General features: G+C 48.2%; 1 protein-coding gene across 1 annotated transcript in view; it reads left to right on the top strand.

Annotated features, from left to right (window-relative positions):
• The window catches only part of NECTIN1 (nectin cell adhesion molecule 1), a 157,442-nt gene that overhangs the window by 115,401 nt on the left and 22,842 nt on the right, over positions 1-19,199 (top strand). The window lies entirely within an intron of this gene.

Genomic DNA, 19,199 nt, shown 5'->3' with positions numbered 1-19,199 from the left:
GCTTGAAGTTAAAAGCTTGCCTGAATAAGAAAGTCTTTGTCTGCCACTGGAAGGGCACCAAAGCTGGGTAGCCCACATTCCCTTGACAGGAAATTCCAGAACTTGGGAGCAGCTAGGAAAAGGGCTGCCTCTCACATTCTCACCACATGTGTTTTTCAAGGGCTATCTCAGAACAAATTTGGAGGCACAACCAAAAGCAGACTTTACCAAAAGCAGAAGATGACTAATGATATTTCTCGTTCATACACCCCATCCTGGAAACGAACCAAAAGCTCCTGAGGCTGCTTTGCTGAGCTATGTGGTGGCACCATTTTTTGCCCCTCAGTGGAATCCCACAACGTTGGTGAGGAAATTCACCTCACAACTTGGCAAGATGTGGAAACAAATTGAGAGGTTGTGGTGGGAAGAGGGCTAAATGAGTTTTGATGAGATGGACAATTTTGGGGGTTGGACCAAGTTCTGAATATCCTTACCCATCTCCCTCGGGAAACTGTGCCACATGTTAGTTGCCAAGCTGTGCTGTGGGCGTAATCTCTCAGGTCTATTGGGAGGCCAGAGATGGTGGACATATGAAGAACTCTGTTGGATCCGACCAGATGTCTGTCTAGCCCAGCATTTTGCTTCCACAGTGGCCAACTAGAAGCTTCTGGGAAGCCCACAAGAAGGAAATGAAAGCAATAGAACCCTCTCACTGGAACTAAGAGGCATATTCCCTCTGACACCAGAGGAAACATGTAGCCATCCTGACTAATCGATAGCCCATTCCTCCCTGAATTTATCTTAAACCCCTTTTAAGCCATCCAAGTTGGTAGCCATCACTGCATCTTGTGGAAGTGATAATTTAACTGTCTGCTTGAGTGAAAAGTGCTTTCTTGTATCCGTCTTCGATCTGACACCCATCAGTTTCATGGGATTGGGCTCAAAGATTATGGGTTCTGGGATTATGAGCAAGAGAGAAACATGCCTCCCCATCCACTTGAAGAGAGATTGCAGGCCAATGAAAGATCACAGGATGTGCTTGTAAAAAGCCTCAGGTTCAGGTCCCAACATCTCCAGGAACTGCAGGAAAAACCATCATCTGAAATCCTGGAGCGCATCTGGCGGTCATGTCATCCGTACTAGATTAGCTGGATCAAGGTCCGACCCAGTGGGAGACAGTTCTCTATGCTCTCTTTCTCCATGCCCTGCATCATTTTTGTTCCCTGTTCCTCCACATCTATTACTCCTCTTTTCCCTGCACAAAGCAAACCCTGGAGTTGCTACACTTCTTCACCAGGCAATTGCTCCAGATCATCATCTTTCGACTTGACCTGCTTTCCTGCATGTTTCCCAGCCCTACAATATCCCACTTCATGTCTTTTTGCAATCCTTCCATGCAGTGGCCCCACACCTGGGAGTTGCATTGCTATCGATGGTCTCTGCAAGCAGCCTTCCCAGAGGAATGTGGAGGGCCCTGCACGGGACAAATGAACACGGGGTTTTGAGGGAAGCAGAAATCCACGTTTTGATTAGGCAAGTGAAACATCTCGTGTCTGGGAGCAGCGGGGGGAGGATGGTTCCGCAGCTCCCGACTATGTATAAATCTAAAGTCTGAACAGCTGCTTCAGTACTGCCAGCCAAGTGTAGGAAAGAGAACAAAGGCACACAGACTCCGAACTGGAAAGGAGAGAAGGGAAGGAGAAAGAGTGCTTGGCACACAGCATTGCAGTGACAACCGTGGGGAATTCCTTCCTTTTTCTTCCCACCCCCCCTCCCCACACACACACAGCTGAGCAGTGATGGATGAAGCCCCAGCACAGGCTGGGTTGCTCCCTCGCAGCTTCAGGGGGCTAGGGCAGGCACTCGCGAAGCTTTGGTTTCTCTGGAACGAACAAGGAACAGGTGTAAGTCCAGCATTCCCATAGAGGAGAGCTGAGGGGTGGCAGGAGGCATTTCTCGAGTCTGCCAGTGCCAGCTTGAACAGGGCTGCATGAGTAGTGTAATGATCGGCATCCAATCATGCATCTTCAGAGCATCACCCTCAGCCAGAATAATAAATGGCCACATAAAAATAAGCTGTGATCCAACACATCTGGAGGACTTCAGTGACTGGCCAGCATGGAAATGTAATACTTGAGTAAACCATCCGTCCATCCATCCAATCAAATAAGTAACTGCTAAATGTCAGAACCAAGAATACGCTTTTTCCTTTCCTCCGGGCTTATGCCCATTCGGGGTTGGTGTCCTCCAGGGATGTTGGACTGCAAGTTCCATCACTCCCAGCCAGCCTAGGAATTATGGGATTTAGGAACATGGAGAGCCACCTGTACTGAATCAAGCCTGGTCCATCTAGCCCAGTCCTGTCTTCACTGGCTAGCAATGGGTCTCCAGAGTTTCACTTTTTCCATCCCTACCAGCAGATGCTGGGGATTGAAGCCGGGATCTTCTGCACGTGAAGTCAGTGCTCTACCTGAGTTAGGTTCTGCAGTGCAGCACCAGGTGCAGGGAGGCTGGGCAAGGTGGCGCTGCTGACAGGTGGGGTGTGGGCATGCATCCAGTTGCAATTTGCTCCCGCACAGAAGTTCAGGTTGGAGGCTGTTGTGGAGTTAGCTCAGGAAGTGCCACGCTTTTCTTTGTGACCTCGTGGACATGCTCTCCTTCCCCCGGCAGGGGCTCACCACCCATCTGCTCTCCTTGCCTGGGTCTGGGTCTACCCGCACGTTGCCATCCCAGAAGGGCGCCTCCTTGCACTCCACTGCACCTCTTGCAAAGCTCTGTAGATGAATCACCTCTGTGGTGTCCGCGTGCATTTCCACTCCTTTTCCTTCCATCAGCATTTGCTTCCAGGGTCTCCACGCTTGGCGGTTGGACAGGAGCTTGACCCATATTCAGGGGGCAATGGAATGGGAGGATCTGTGTCTTGCCAGGCCTCCTTTGCCTTATGAAGGCAACCCAAGGGGACAGAATGAAACTAGGAACTCCCGTTGCTAACATAGCGTAGTGCTTACACAGTCCTTTTATTTGAGGAGGACGGACGTGGTGGCATCCTAGATCTTTTGTGTTTACCCTCCACCTCAGGGAGATCAGTTGCTCCCTGGACTGGCAAAAAGAAAGAAAGCAGAGTCTGGGGGACTCTGGGAGACCTTGCAGCTCAACAAAGGCAATAGAATCCTGCATGGACTGTACCACTTCAGATTGCAGCAGGTGCGTCATTTAAAAATGCCCCTTTGCAGTAAAAAGGGGGAGCTAAATGCTTCCTGCAAATAGAAAAGTAGCACAGGGCTAGCATTGCTCCTCCAATATATCACTTTTCTTCTGTGTGGGAGGGAGGAGTATTAAAATAGGCACCCCTATACCTGCCGTAAGAAGTAGTACAGTCCATGCTATCACACTCAGGATTCTGCCATCTCATTCTGCTCCAGAGAGAGACCAAACCTTACTCCATGCCACCCAGGGGGTCTCTTGCAGAGGTGGGGCTTCAGCCTGAGCCTCCGATGCAAGCATAGCGCCTACATCTTCATTATTTTGGTCTAGCTACAACAGATGCCAGCATGATCTAGTTCCACTTAAAGGCTGCAATGATTTGGTAACTGGTTCAGTTCCTGTTCACATGGGATACCTGAAACAAGATTTATGCAATACTATTAGCTTGAGCCCATAGGCACTGTAAGCCACATCATAACTCAAAATAATCAGAACATTAAACATTAAACCAGGAACATTCTTCGCTACATCGAATGACAGTGAATTGCATAATTAATCCCTAAACCCAGATGTACACAAATTCTTGCTAGTGATGGGTAATGCAGTATTTGATCAGTGAGACAAATTTCCAAAACCAAAAGCACAGTCTTGGACTCATACCACTATGGTACGTTGGAGTTAGAAGAGAGACAGAGGAAACTGTTTTGGACCTGTGGGCATATTTGTCCTTTATTTTTCTAGGATTCTCCATTTTTTGTCCCTTTTCCCCCTGTCCCGGCTGTTTGTTTACACATTGTTCTGCAGGTCTCTTTCAAGATCTGTGGGACAATATTGCTTCACTGACTTTAACAAAGGTGGGAGAAAGGATTCCCATGTCAAAGCAGCTGGGGATTGGTGAGCCCACCTGCAACATGGACCCAATGGGCAAGAGCACCTTTGAGCAGTCTCCCCTTCTCCATCTGTCTGTTGGAAGGAAACCCTTTCCCCCATATCCATTAAGGTCAATGGAAAAAGATAACTCCATTGACTTCAATGGCGGCAGGGAAAAACAGGGAAAGGTTCTCTCGAGGATCCTGCTGGGTAGAAGGACACCTGTGGGTGCCATTTTGTCAAGGCGTTATCTAGTTCAGGCTCCTACGGGATCTATAATGCAGGATGAATGGCTTGCTGGTGGCATCCAGCCCCTAAGCCAGTCTCATTCTTATGCTTTCATTCATGTGTTCATTTTCTGAATATGCACTCATGCTTTGGGGAGTTGTTCTGACACCTGTATAGTCATGTGCATCCTAAAATGAACTGCCCAGTCCTTCAGCTGGTCACCATGAAGTGACTGACTTCTGGCTGTGGTTCCAGTGCAGCCCTCCAGGGTCCCCTCTTTTCTCAGCAATAATTGTCTGGCATTCCCTGTTGTTGTATCATTTCATCCCCATTCTAAATGCTGGAGGTGCCTCTCCAAAAGTGTTTTCTCAGGAAGAGTGTTAAGCTGAAATGGGCTACGATTTGTTTCCTGGCCCCTGTTGCCTTGGTGCCACCTTCCTCCAGAAGGCAGACCCCAAGGGTTTCTCTGGCTTTCGGCCCTCTGGCTAAAACGGGTTTAACAGCCCCAAAGTGCCCTTGCTGCCTGGAAGCCAACTGGCTGCACTGACCAGCAGGTCTACCCACCCAAGGCCAGGATGCACCCAACATCATGCTGGCCTCTGGAGCACCATCCCACCGGCCTGACCCACCTGCCCTCGTGAGCCAAAACAAGCTAGTGATATCCATGAACAAAGATTCCAGCAGGGACAGCAAACACGGTGGGAGTGGAGAGGGTCAAATCGTGTCAGACGGCTGAGAGCCAAACCACTATTTTTCAGAAAGTCAATCGATCATTTCTCTAAGGGGGGGGGGGGGAGAGAGTGAGCCCTCTTGAAAATAGGAATTGTGATATGCCTGAACAAATCAGAGCAGATATATTGCCAATAAGCTTCTTCTACATTGTGCAAAAAGGCATCTCTGGTAAGCTGCTGGATTCACAACAGGTCCCTTTTCCACCTCATCCCAGTGGTGCTGCTTATAGTGGGTGGGCTGGTCAGTTTAGGGTTAATCCTCTTGCTGGCTCTGGTCCATGACAGACCTGGCTGAGTGATCAGCTCCAGCTGCCCATCTTTTATGTTTCCACCACCCCCCGCCCCGGCTTATCTTCATGTCCCTCTCCATCTCCTCCGACTGCCGCCAGCCTGTTTATCTGCCATTTTTGCCGAGAAAATTGCCAACTTCACACCTGTCAGCCTGAACTGATCACCCGTCACCGAAAGACTCCAGCCGGTCCTGAACTCACCGAGTTTGTGCTTTCTGCAGGGAAATTGCTGCATTTCCCTGAGCAAAGCCGGAAAGTGTGTTGTTTTCCACAACCATTGGGACATGGCAGAACGTGGCTGGCATCAGTCCGGGTTGCGATTTCTGCATGGTAAACCATTCCTCTCTGTGCTTCACCCACCCACCTGGCAACCATCAGCAGGCCTGCAATGAGCCAGCCCTCCACCCCCACTTTGTGAGCATGGCATCCTGAATAGCCATAGGGATTCCCGAGCAGCCCCTCGCAGCGGTTCTCGTGGAAGCTGCTTCTGATCGATGCAAAAAGACCAGCAACAATGCAGAGGCAGCATTTTTCTGTTTGGTAGTCTGACATTTCAGGAAAGTGCTGATCCTGTCCCTGCGATATTTCAGGAGAGGAGTGTGGATTCCCAGGTATGGGCATTCTTCCAGCTATCCCTCTCAAAACTAAACAGCATGGTAGAAAAGGGGCAGACTTGGCTCTTCATGAAAACACCTTAAGGATTAACAAGTACGTTCTGTCATAAGTTTCCTGAACTGTAATCTGGGTTGAGTCTTCTGGGAGAGCTTTTTGATACAATGCATATAAATTGTGTGCGTGAGGTGGGGTGACCTATAGGCACTGCAGTCGGAAAGAAATTCAATGCTCAAAGTACTGATGGCAATAAACAGATTATTAACAAAGATCTTTTTGCAGTGCAGCTGTTCCAGATAAACTCCCTGGTACCACATTCGTCCAACACATATCCTTGAAAAAGAATCTGGTATTCCCTTTCAAACATGTGGCAATATTAATATATTTATTGCATTAATATACCACCTTTTTCCTGCAAGAAGTCCAAGGCAGCTTAATCTTTTACCTCCTCTCCATCTTATCCTCACAACAACACTGAGAGGTAGGTTGAAATTCATGACTGCCCAAAGTCACCCAATGAGTGTCATGGCCAAGTTGGAGCTAGAACCTGGAACTTCTGAGCCTTCATCCAGCACTCCAACCATTAGGCTACACTGGCTGTTTATAGACATAAACCTGTATTGATAGGTGATGCATATTGTCAACTATTTACTATTAATTAAGCAGGGGATGGTGGAACCATCCCAAATGGCGGTAATTGAGTACCAGGAAGAGCCAATACATTTCCCGTTCAGCTTTCTGTGATACTCATTATTATTGTCATGGGGAACCCATTTGATGTTCTTCCTCAACATATCTGGGGGCCCTCAATTCACAAATATGTGCTCGTCGCATTGCTGACCTGTCTGGAACTACAAGGATCTTAAGACAACCTAATGTGGATTATCTCATTTTACCCTCATAACAATCCTGAGAGTCAAGCTTTACTTAGGACTTATTGCCACCTGATTCAGAAATTCTGTCATCAGATCTCCAAAAGCCCTTCCTTCATTTCTTTGGAAGCAGGCAGGGGTGCTATAAAGGTTTGGAAGACACAGCAAGGTCCAAAGATGTCAGAATGGGAAGGCCCAACATTAATGATCAGAGGAGAACTTGCTGGTGGGAAGATGTGATTCTCTCCAGCTGTTCCCAGCTGGACAATGAAAAGGAAAGTGGCAGGGTCCATTCAGGGATTTTAAGCTCTTTAACAGCTGTCCAAACTCTCGGGTTGCTGCCAAAAGGGGGAAAACTGAGACAGAATCCTTCTGACTACCATTCTAATTGCATTCGGAGATGAAGAAGAAAAAGATTGGCATGTTTTAGATGATTTTTGGGAAAGGGAGCCGCTAATTAAAAAGACATTAGGTTGCTAAATGGTCACTTCCTGAGGTAGCACCACCATCTGATTAACTTCATTTTTAAATTTTGCATTAAAGCAATATATGCTTAATTGTGTTATTAATACGTTGCAGCCCAGAAGCTTATGGGGTTCCATAATTGGCATTTAACTAGATAGTTCCAGCATGTTAACGAATGTTTTATAGCCCTGCATGATGGGTTCCCAATTATCTCTGACCTAAAAACTTTGGCAAGGCTTGACTTCATTACCTGAATGGCTGGATAGGCAGTGAGGCCATGCCTCTTGCTTCCTCAAACAGAAGGAGACATCTTGAAGATCCTTGGGAGGTTACAGGGAAAGTGTAAGAGCAGTTCTCCAACAGTTCCCATTTCAGTCTTGGCACTTCCAGGGATTCTCCACCTGGCTTTTGTTTATATTTTGGGACATCTTCAAGAGAAGACAGCAAACACAACATCTTTCTTATTATTTATTTAACGCTTTTGTATGCCGTCCCATTATACGAAAATCTCAGGACGGCTTATAATTTCTTCTCAGAGATGCTACACCAGGGTCTTCTCAGGACCATGAGGGTGCATAAATTTCAAGCTCCTGCATCCAGCAGTCATGGAACCTGCAAGTGGAAGGCCAGAAGAGATAAATACCTGCTCTGTTAAACAGGCAGGGGAAATGGTGGTTGGATGGCATTCTGAGGAAGGGCTCAGATTTTGTGCAAAGTGGCCAAGGGGCTTATGGTTAGAAGAGGTGCTCTGCCGAGGCATCGTGGGTCACGTGTGGCTATGTTTTTGCTGTCACCATGTGTTTCTTGAGGCAGTTCCCATTATCAGGGAACCCTGTCCTTTCGAGAGAGTGTGACCACATCCAGGATGAGTCGAGCATCACCCACCAGGACAGATGTTCCACCGACCAACAGTCCCACCACCTTACCTGAACTGATCCCCAATTTATTGGCCCTCATCCTGTCCATTACCCTGCCTAGACAGCGATTCAGAGTAGCTACTGCCTCACCTGGATTAGTGAAAAGGCGAGGTAGAGCTGAGTGTCATCAGCGTATTGATGACACTTCAGTCCATACCTCTGGATAACCTCTCCCAGTGGTTTCATGTTGATGTCGAATAGCATGGGGGATAGGATGGATCCCTAGCACCACCTAACATAACTGCCATGGTGCAGAGCACCAATCCCACAGCACCACCTTCTGGAATCGGCTGGTCAAGTAGCAGCAGAACCACTGCAGAGCAGTGCCTCCCAACCCAGCCGAGGATAGCCTGCTTGGAGGCAGCAAAAGCCACTGAGAAGTCCAGGAGAATCAACAGGGTCGCACTCCCATCTTTCTTCCGGCAAGGGTCATCCCACAGGGCGACCAAAGCAGCTTCTGTTCTGAATCTGGGCCTGAATCCCGATCTAGATAAGCCATTTCATTCAAGTGCGTCTGGGGCTGTTCAGCCCCCACCCACTCAGGCACCTGGTCCAGTGCTGGCCACCAGCCTATAGTTATTAATGTCCTCTGGGTCCAGGTTAGCCCTTTTCAGAAGACGCTTTATCACAGCCTCCTGGGCTCAGGTAGGCACCCCTTCCGTGGATGTGATGGTCAACCAGGATGCAAGGGTCAAGCACACAGGTTCTTGGACACTGCCTGAAAAAGAGATGAGAGTGACACCATACGGCAAAGAACTTCTCCTTTGTCCCTTCCTCCATACACATCCAGAAAAGCTGCTCTACCCCCAGTTTAGGAGTGGACAAAGGAATCAACGTAAAAGCTGTTTTGCAAAAGCTGATTATTATTTTTTCCCAAGTAGATCAAACTGCATTTCTTCAGGGATTGGTGGCATTAATCCTCCATCTCTGTCCACTCCTGCTGTGATTTCGCAGCACCAAAGTCCACAGTCTCTCTTTCTGTCACTGCTATTGCCATCTGGAAGGCACTCAAAGAGAAATTGCAATGAAGGGGCAGACACGGGTCAAGCTGCATTCCACGAGAGATGATTTTCCCCATATCCAGTGACTGCTTAACTGCAGAAAGCTTGTCTGTTTCACTGCTGAGGGATGAAAAAGCCATGATTGCTGAAAAAGATTATGCAAATCCACCCACTGTTTCCTCCAGCCTCCTACCCAACCTTAACAGGTGGGATGTATCACACATACCTGTACTTAGTAGCCAGCATACATAAATACACATTTAAGCCAGCATTTGATAGTCATCCATTTCCAGTAAACAAGTGTCTTTAGCTACTATCTAACAACATCCTAGAAGTAGACTTATTTTTTCTGGGCATCCAAAAAATTAATAATCATTCCCCTTGCCAAATAGGGAAGCAGCTACAAATCTGGCTAGAACTCAAGTTAACATTGACCTGCACCTATGCTTTCAAAATGTGAAAATGAGTGACACAGAAATTAAAACACAAAATATTATGAACTCTGGGCTTAAACCACTGTGTTTCAAGCATTGCTTGGCATCCAACCTCATCAGCAGGTGACCTCTGCATACCTGTGGCGCCCTTCCTGGAATTCAGACCCTAGCAAAGCAGTTGCTGTGCTTGAAGGAATGTGCATGAAATCACTGATAATTCCAAACATGTTGACCTGATTGGAGGCATCTGGGACTTGCCCTCAAACGCACATGCCGCAAGCGCTCTTGGATTGGTTTTTAGCTCTTGTTAGTTAGAACCTGAATGAGCCCAACCAGCTCTCCAGGTTGAAATCAGCAAGTGAAAATGGGGCATGAGGAAGAGGAAGGAGAATGAATGCAGTGTGCTTGGTGTTCTTCTGCAAAGCATTAAGGTCCCCAAGTTTGCAAGCATTGCCATTTTTTCTTTTTGAGTGTCACGCCTATGAATGTTTATGTATGCATAGGGTTGTGTCAAAGCATGTTTACCAGGCCTTTCTGCCAAAAGACTTCCAAAGCAGCTTTCAACCAGTTGTGATTTCAGTGGACAGAGAGGGAGTTGAGCACTCTGCGTCTAAAGAGAAGTGCATCTCTAACCAGCTATTGCACAGCCTCACACTTCACAACCTGACCTGCAGACAGGCAAAGCTCTCTAGACATGGCCTTACATTGGGAAGGCCTTCACCTGCTCCATTTCAGCTGGTCAGACTGGACACAATGGGCATAATGCAGCAGTGAAAACTGGTGGCTAGTAGAAGCCTGCTCTTTTGAGCATTGGTAGCTGGTGTCCACTAGCTTAAGGAGCGTGTGATGCACCTCCACTTGAAGAGGCGAGAACAGCAGCGTGGCAGCCAGGGACTACGAAACAAAGGGGAGAGAAGATGCAATGGGCAATGGTATGTGGATGTGTCCACAGGGGTGCAGGGAATGCTCTTTGCTTTGGCCTGAGCTTATAGTTTCCAGCAGACTCTGTAGGGTAGCAAATGCTACCAAAGAAATGTCAGGCAGGCTCATGACTCCCGCATTGGTCTGCCATTCTGGAGCATGACGTGGCCTGTGCATGAGACAGGGTCTTCATCACTCATTGAGGACGCAAAGAGCAGTACATGTCCAGCCACCAGGGGTCCTCCTCCAGCGATGCGCTCATTCTGAACTGTCCATGGTGCTGAACGTGACGTCCAAAGTAAGCCGACTAACTTGGAGCTACATGGCCAGCGCCTACAGAGTCCAGACTAGAAGCTGCGGTGTTTGAGAAGCCCCCACGACAGGCTCCTCTCACCTGCTCCCAAACCATGCGATCAAAGCAGAATTGCAGCCCTGATCTACCAGTGTCCAGGTCTGATTCCAATGGGATGAACAGCACCCAGTTTGAGCAACAGTCAACCCCCACCTTTCCCGAACTAGTTGAGGGAGCAAGGACAAGCTTATGGTGGGCTCCTCCAAGAGCCTCTCTCAGACTAAACCCCAAATTATTTTCAAAGTGAAAGAGGAGCAAAGCAAACCACCAAGTGGGGGCACATATTGCTGAACTCCCCCACTGGGGTCTCCCCTATTTCAGGTTCTCCTCAAAACCAACGCCTTTCAGAGCGCACTTCAAGGACAAGACCCAGCATCCATCCACGTCATTTCCTCCCCTTGCCCCTCCGTGTCTCTGCTGCTTGAGTTCCCCTCACTCAGCAGCCACGGGCATTTGGACAGCACTCTTGCGAAATCCCAGTGCGAGGGTTGGGGACTGCAGCTCCATCCTCTATTTAATTGTAAACACGCTGGGAGCAAAGACTTTGCCACATCACCTAATGCTTAGCTCTCTGCCGCCATCATCATATTCCATTTATAGCCAATGTTTCTTCCTCTTGTAAGGAAGCTAAGGAAGTTTACATGCCCCCTTCACTCCATTCTATCCACATGGCATCAGGTCTGCGAAGTAGACTAGGCTGAGAGTGAGTGACTGGCCCAAAGCTGTTGCGAGCCGTCCCGAGGCTGTATAGCAATGGGGACGGCATATAAAAACTTTAAATAAATAAATAAATGGTGTCCAATGAGTTTCGTAGCTGAGTGAGGTCCCGAACTTGGGTCTCCTGAATCCCAGTCTAACCACTCTGCCCATACTCTAACCACTATGCCACACTGGTCTCTAGGTCTCTCAAGGTCTCTAGGACTCTATATAAACACATAGATGCCTAAACAAACCAGTATGCTGCTATATTCTGAGTAAGCTTGCATGGAATTAAATTGTTTGACTAAGCCTGTTAGGATAGTTGCAATTGTTATTACACCTAAAACCAATAGGTTTTTTCCCTTAAATTTTAATCATCTGCCCACATTAGATTTTGCTGTAACATTCAGTTCATCCTCAAAAGGCTTGGTCCTAGGCAAACTGAAAGAGTAAAGGGTCCTAGGCATTTCATTTTTCTGTCCAAAGTTGCATAGGATGGCACCTTAAGAATCTCTTTCTTTCCCCTTCACCCTCTGGGTAGCAGGCACTCCAATAACTCTGCCTTTCTACTATTGCACCAGAAATGATGCTGCCCTTGCTGTTTTATTGGACAAGACAGTAAATCTGATCCAGATATCTGTCGCTGGAAATGGAAACATCAACCCTGCAGCAGGGTTTCTACAGGAGAATTTAATAGCTAGCAGGATACAGGCACAGAAGGGGGAGAGGGCTACACCCTGGCGTGACAACTCATCCATTCTGATGGCTTCCGTGCAATGACTTCATGATCTGTTAGAAGTCCCAGCAAGCGACTGAGTTAAGTAAGCCAAGGACAGTATGGTGCGGAGATTGCCTAGGACAGATGCGTGAGGTATGGGGAAATGTGCACCTGGAACCCACAAAGAGCACGTGAGGAAGACCTATGAGGAAAGGTTAGCCCTCCGGAATGTCTATCCTAGGAGGAAAAGGCCGTTGAGGAGGAGAAGGGGAACTGGTAGAGAATTGTACGTATATGCACGGTGCGGAAAGTGTGGAGAGAGTGAGTTTTTTCCTCTTTTTCTCCTAACACAAGACCTTGCAGTCCTTCAAAGAATATGGAACCTGTAATTACTTTCATGTTTTGTGAGCAAAATGGTCCACAAAGATCTGCTCTGGTCACCTGCAGGCAGCTTTTGGACTGAGGACCGCAAGCTGCCCAGCCTGCCATGCTCCCGAACCCTATTCAGGCATTGCAAATGTGCTTCCAGTAATTTGTGAGGAGCAGGTTGTGAGCACGGCAGTATCTGCTCTGCTCCTCTGTGTAATTCTGTCATGCTGTACACATGCAAGTACCTTTCCGAAAGGGATGCACTCCCTACGATTCAAACCTGGAAAACGTCTGTAAGCTGCCTGGGTAATGTTGCAGAGGGAGGTTAGAAATAGCTACAGTTTCTTCTGAGTGCAGAAGTGTGCCACCTGGATGCCCTTTCCTTCCTCCTCCTCCTCCTCCCATCTCCCCTCCTGTGTTCATCAGCTCCCCTCCACCTTTGTCCACACGCATCTCTTTTCTCAGCTCGTGGCCAAAGTTCATGCTTATGTCTGTATTCTGTGTTCTCCTGTCAAGGCTCTTTCATTCAAAGTGCCCGATTAGATCTACAAGCTTTGCGGGGGGGGGGGGGGGTCTGATGTACCTTCCCCCCTCCCTTCCTACCTGTTATCAGAAGGGCCATTAGAGGATGATCCATCACTGGAAACTCCCCAGCCAAAGCGACCCCCACCCTGCAGGTTTGTTGCCATCTCCTTCCCCGCCACAATCTCTAATGCAGTCAAAGGAATCGTATCGCATCACTCTGGCTGTCTGCTTAGGCCCGGCAGTTAAGTGAGCTGTCTCGAAGCAGAAATATTATTTATGGGATAATGCAGTTTACAGAGAGAAAGAGAGTGACACAGCCAGGGGAGGCAGTTTGGCAGTGGGGAGGTGGGGGGAAATGGAAGGAGGAAGATCAGCTCTGCACGCGGTCACTGCTGGCGGCTCCCATTCATCTTGGTGACATTTGAGCACATTGGCTTTAATGGAGGGCCAGGGGAAGGCTGGGTGTAGGATTGTGGCTGAGGGAGGCTCCGGGGTGTCTTTGAGAGAGGGTGAGGCCAAAGAGCTGGGCGGCTGGAAAGGTGGCTTCTGGGGCTGGATCCTGGGCCAAGTCAGGGGCCCCGGAGTTCAGGAGCCCCTGAACCACCATGTGGCCACCATAAGGAGCAGCCAACGCCATAAGGTGTTGGGTGCGGTGGAAACAAAGACGGGTGCATCATTCTGGCTGGATGTGGCTATGATTTATGCCGCACATGCTCGGTGCGGTTTGCACAGGGGGAGCACACAGTTGTTCCAATGCACTGGGATGGTAGTAGCAGTTTTGAAGCATGGGGTGGGGGGGAACATGACTTGAGTGCTGAACACCTGAAGTCCCACCCATGACCATCTGAAGCAGCCTCCCCCAACCTTGTGCTTTCCAGGCACGTTTGGACTGCAACACCCAGAATTCCCAGTCAATGGCCCTGCTGGATGGGGATTCTGGGAGCTGCAGTCCAAATGCCTCTGAAGGCCACAGGGTTGGGGAAGGCTGAGCTGAAGGAAGGAAGGCCTCCCCCAGAAGATCATTAAAGTTGCAATCCTGTGCGTGCTCAGGCAGAAAAAGCTCGGCAGTGCTCAGCATGCTTCGGCCAGCCAGGAGCCACGGATGCCATTGCAGAATTCAAGCATGCTGGGAAAGGAGAATGATCGCCTGTCTCATGCTGCTAGAATCACAGTTCCCTTTTGCGGATGATCACCAGGAGCAGGTTCCAGGAAGGAAGTGGGTCTGTCACACGAGGCAGAATTAATGGCTCGGTTTCATTGCCAGAAGAGGGGAGGTGGCCATGAACAGGGATGAGATTCCTCGTGTCGCAGCAGGGCCTTCCTTCTCCTCTCTCCTCCAGAATCGTCCGCCCTCCTGAATGGCCCACCATGCCCACTCCAACATTGAACTTGCATTTCTGGAGCTACAGCAGCTGCAGGAAGAAACGGTCCAGTTACAGTGGCAGTGGGAGGGCTGCCCAAGTGCAGTGCCCTAGTTCCCAACTTGGAACACATTTCTGAGTTTGGAGATGAGACTCGACTATTCCGTGGCTCTCTAGATGGTATCTAGTGGCCTCCGGGAAACTTGCAAGGGACAAATCAGTCAGTGGCTATTAGATACACGGTGGATAAATAGGTCCTCACACGCAGGGCAGTTTGAGGCAACAAGGCTTAATAACAGGGCGCCGTCTCACTGGAGACGAGTTCACTTCCCTTCTTTTGCTACAACTGCTCCTTATCCCTGGGTGCTTTGCAAAGATGAAGATCTTAAAAAGCAATACTGAGCATCATCTAAAAAGCATTTACATTTGCAGGTAATGCCCAAGGGCTGAGAAGGGTCTCTGTGCGTAGCAGCTTTAAAGACTAGATGGACTCCTGGAAAGTCTTGCCTGGAAAGAAGATTCTTAAGTTTTTAATTAACTTTCAAGGCAGAATGTTTAGTTCTGATCACCGGGACATCAGGAAAGATCTCCGCTCTGTGGGTTGAGAAGGAGGAGATAGAAGTAGACAAGACTGTGGATTCTGGAGCCATGGATTCCATTTCAGAATTAAAACATGTAGGGAGCAGAAAGCACGATTCAGCTCCCTTCTCCAGTGTATTGAAAGTGACACTTTGTAAAAGCCATGTGTGTTAAAAGCATTTTTGTGATTATTTTTCTGTCATAGGTAATGGCACCCCATAATAATGATTACAGTAATGCTATCAGCACAGAATAAACCGACAGGTTAGAGCATCCCACTGCCACAAAGGCAGCAAGGATCTCCTTTGAGCACAAAAGAGGGAATTTCTCTCTTTTTACCTGCATGGGAACAGCTGCCCTGGCAAAACAACCCCTTCTCCACAAACATCAAGAGTGGGACTGAAAGTGTTGAGTTACACTCAACATCTTGCATAAAGGCCCTTGACTTTTCTGTGAGCATTTGTGTCCTGCAGTTGTATGGGTGGAGAATGTGTTTGACAGCTCATGCTGCTGGACCTCATGAAAGCAGCCAGTTTTTTAGGATTGCTAATACTGCTGTTCCACTGAAGTCTGTTTTCTGGAAATGTATCACTGACATGCCTGTGTTTATATTAGTGAGTATTAGGAAGAGGAGAAGTTCTGTAGCTTTTCCCCGATTATGTTTTCTTCCCTTGCAATGTCAGGCTTCACTGTGTATTTTTGCTAGCTCTTTTTTCTGTTTCTGTTCTCTCCTTGCTACCATTTTGCCCACCCATTATTTTCAGGTGATCAGATCATTTTCCCCTCTCCTCCTCCTCTGTCTTCCCCCCACCCTGCTGACTTTTTTCCCTCTCTCTGACAATTATCTTTCCCTTTCATCACCACTGGAGCTGGAAGTACAAAGTACCAATTAGCTGGTTTTCAACTTTAATTAGATTGGAAGGTAGAGCAAATTAAATCCTTTTATCATATGTTTCGTGCCCTTTCCCATCGAGCTCTCCCCCCTCCCCCTTGGCCCCCGAATTGCCTGCCTTTGACAGAAGGGCATCTTCAAACCCAGGGCTGGCACCAGCCTCTCCCTCCGCCAATCTGGGAGAAGGCCTGCCAGCCCCATGGAGGGAAGAGCAGCGACTGGTGCTTACTGACCCCTTCCTCTAGCTCCCCTCCAGCCAAGGCAGCAGCTACAGAGCTGTTTTCCCAAAGTCTGTGCAAGGCAGAAAAATGCTCAGCATTGCATGATGTCTGAAGGGGAAGAGGAATGTGAAGCACTAATTCCCAAGAAGGTGCTTAGCTTAGCCCATCATTGCTCCAGAACATTAGCCAAGATGGATAGAACGGGGATTCTGAGACGGGTCCAAGAGACTCCCAGAATTAGGGCTGCTGCTAAACTTCAGCTCTGCCCAAATCTGGGCTGGAGTCTGCAGCTTTATTTTCAGAGGTGATTATGGTGATGCCTCTGAACGGTTGGCTTATTGGCTGAAACGCATTTGCTTGCGACGCTCAACTCCGTAGCAAGCCTGAATCGATGTATTATGAATTTGCTATTCAATTCGGCATCGACTGTGAGCTTCAGAACATGTCTAGCGAGGTAGCACAGAGAGCCCAGCTCACTAAAAATGGCACTTCCCCGGCACTCCACAAATGTACCGCATCCCACATCATGGTCGCCACCATGTCTCTGGCTGCGAGGAGGAGGAAGAGGAGGATTTTCTGAGACCACCTTTATGGTGGCAATGAGTAACCATGATGTGACATCATCACAAGGGCAGGCTATGGGAAACAGCACATCAATGGTGATGAATAATTCCATGCCACAACGCCACACTTCCTAAGTGCAGCTCCGGAGATGCGCCTTGATATCGCTCATGCAATATTGATATTGTGCCTTGATATCGCTCATGCACGGAACAAGATCTTATATGAAAGAGTGCTCATTAGGACTCACATGGATGAATTCATTACTTCCTCCATAAAAAACAGATCCATTCAGGGTAAATTTGCCCACCTCCGTGTTATAAGAAAATGCAATATCTCGCCTTTCGGTTATACAATGTGGCAATTAGTCACAGGAGTAGAAGGCAATTAGTACCCCCTTCCAATAAACAACAGGAAAGAACAGCACAGCCAGTTTTTAAAAGTAATAATGCAAAGCAGGCCGAAGTAACAGAAAACACTGTAGCAAATAAGGGGAGTAATTTGGCCCCAGGATAAACTCTTTCTGAATGTGATGCTGTGCTCAGAGAGCCAGATGAGGTCCCTGCAGAATTCCAGCAGTTAGCCTTGCTGCTCACAGGATCACCATGAGCCATAGCTCCCTTGCAGCCTACACTACCTCACAGGGCTGTTGTGACGATGAAAGCGGGGTGAAGATCAGCAGCCATGCATGGAGCACGGAGGGAAGAGTAGCTGCTAATGTAATGCAACTGATTAATTAAAAGAGGGGAAACATAATAATCCCAAGGGAGCAAAATGGATCTTCTAAGATGGGGGTTTCTGAAGATTCCTCCCAAGCTAGGACGATGTGTTGCTCTGTGTTTTGTTGGATTTTAATTCCCTGAAATCCTGAAGGGCCCTACTGAGGTTGGTTTAGCAGATCCATCTTCATTGCCCTCAAAATGGGAGAAAAAGTTCCAGGGGCTTAATTCACCCACGCATCAGCGCCACCTCCATTTCTCCCCATCAGATAACTAAGGACGGCTTTAGACACACACGCGCACACGTACACACACAAATACCCTCCCCAAATATCCAGTGGACATGTGAGGGTGAAGTGGGATTGCATGCATTAGCACCTGCCCTGATAACACCATGTTTGTTAATGCTGTTCATGCACACCCAGTGCTCTTTGGCAAAGACCCTTCACACATTCGGCCAGATGCACACGGGGCCCTTCCTCTCCAAGGGTGTGCACATGGCCCCACAGACATCAAAGGTGGGGATAGTGAGGGCAGCCCCTCTCTCTTCTCGTGGGTTTGGTGGTGGCACTGGAATGAGGCTTTGGGTCGGATTCTCTGCATACTCCCTTGAAGACTTGCCAAGTGCAGAAAGCAAAATGGGCTGCATTGCACTGCTTCAGACTGCAAGTGGCAGGGAATCACAGTTTGGAAGGCTCTCTGTAAAAAGTTGATGCCCTGCAAGCAGAAAACTAGCACCTCAGGGGAGATGGAGCGACAGGATTTCTCTCCCGCATGTGTGAGTGTTCTACTTGGGAAGGAATTTCTCTTCCTTCTTTGATGGTATCTAGTCATCCACCTCCAAGGATACAGTTAGGGTGAACAAGCGTATGATTTCTACTGAAATTAATGCAAGAGGTTAAGTGGCATGAATGTCCCCTTTCTGGCACATGATCTTGGCTGTCTCATCCACACATTAAAGGCCATGCAGCCATGTGTGAACTAGCCCATTAATCAACGTCAAACTTGGACCCTGGGATTTGAGGCCATACCTGCATTACACCAGCTCCTACAGAAAGATTGCAACCTGCAGGTATATCTGCCGTTCTCCTGGCATCTGCAACGCACAGAAGAAACTGTCATTCTATCATGGAGACTCAGCATGACCCATTAATCAGTAGACAGGTAGCTTTGCTTTTTTTAAAGAAAACATGAGAGTATATCAGATTCTGGAGAATAAAACAACTCTGCAAAGACAAGCCCAGTCTGCAAAGATGACAGTCTGGCAAGATGAAGATGTACGGCTGACAAGGCTGGCTGCAGGAGGGCTGAGGCGGTGCATGCAGGGTGCATTTCCATGTTGGAAAGTGGGGCGGAGTTGGTCAAGAGCTGCCTGTCGGCTGAGCCAGGAAATTCCCTGAGCAGATAAAAGAACTCATGGTGGAACTGTTCACAGGCTGGGCAGCAAGACAAAGGCCATGACAAGAGAGCTGCACATTGAAAAATACAGATAACTTGGAAGTAAAACCATCTAAGTACACCAAAACCCTTTAGGGGAAAGGAAATCCACAGGGCCAGACAGCCATGCGATGCCCCACTTTCTGCAGCCACCAATCATTTTAGAATGGTGCATTGTTTCATTTCCTTTTTGCTATGCAGTTTACAACTCCTGAAGTAAAAATGAACTCAATCAGAACCTG

Source organism: Varanus komodoensis, unplaced genomic scaffold (assembly GCF_004798865.1).
Source record: "Varanus komodoensis strain SLA01 unplaced genomic scaffold, ASM479886v1 scaffold35, whole genome shotgun sequence".
Taxonomy (NCBI): domain Eukaryota; kingdom Metazoa; phylum Chordata; class Lepidosauria; order Squamata; family Varanidae; genus Varanus; species Varanus komodoensis.
This window is presented reverse-complemented; position numbering and strand designations above follow the sequence as displayed.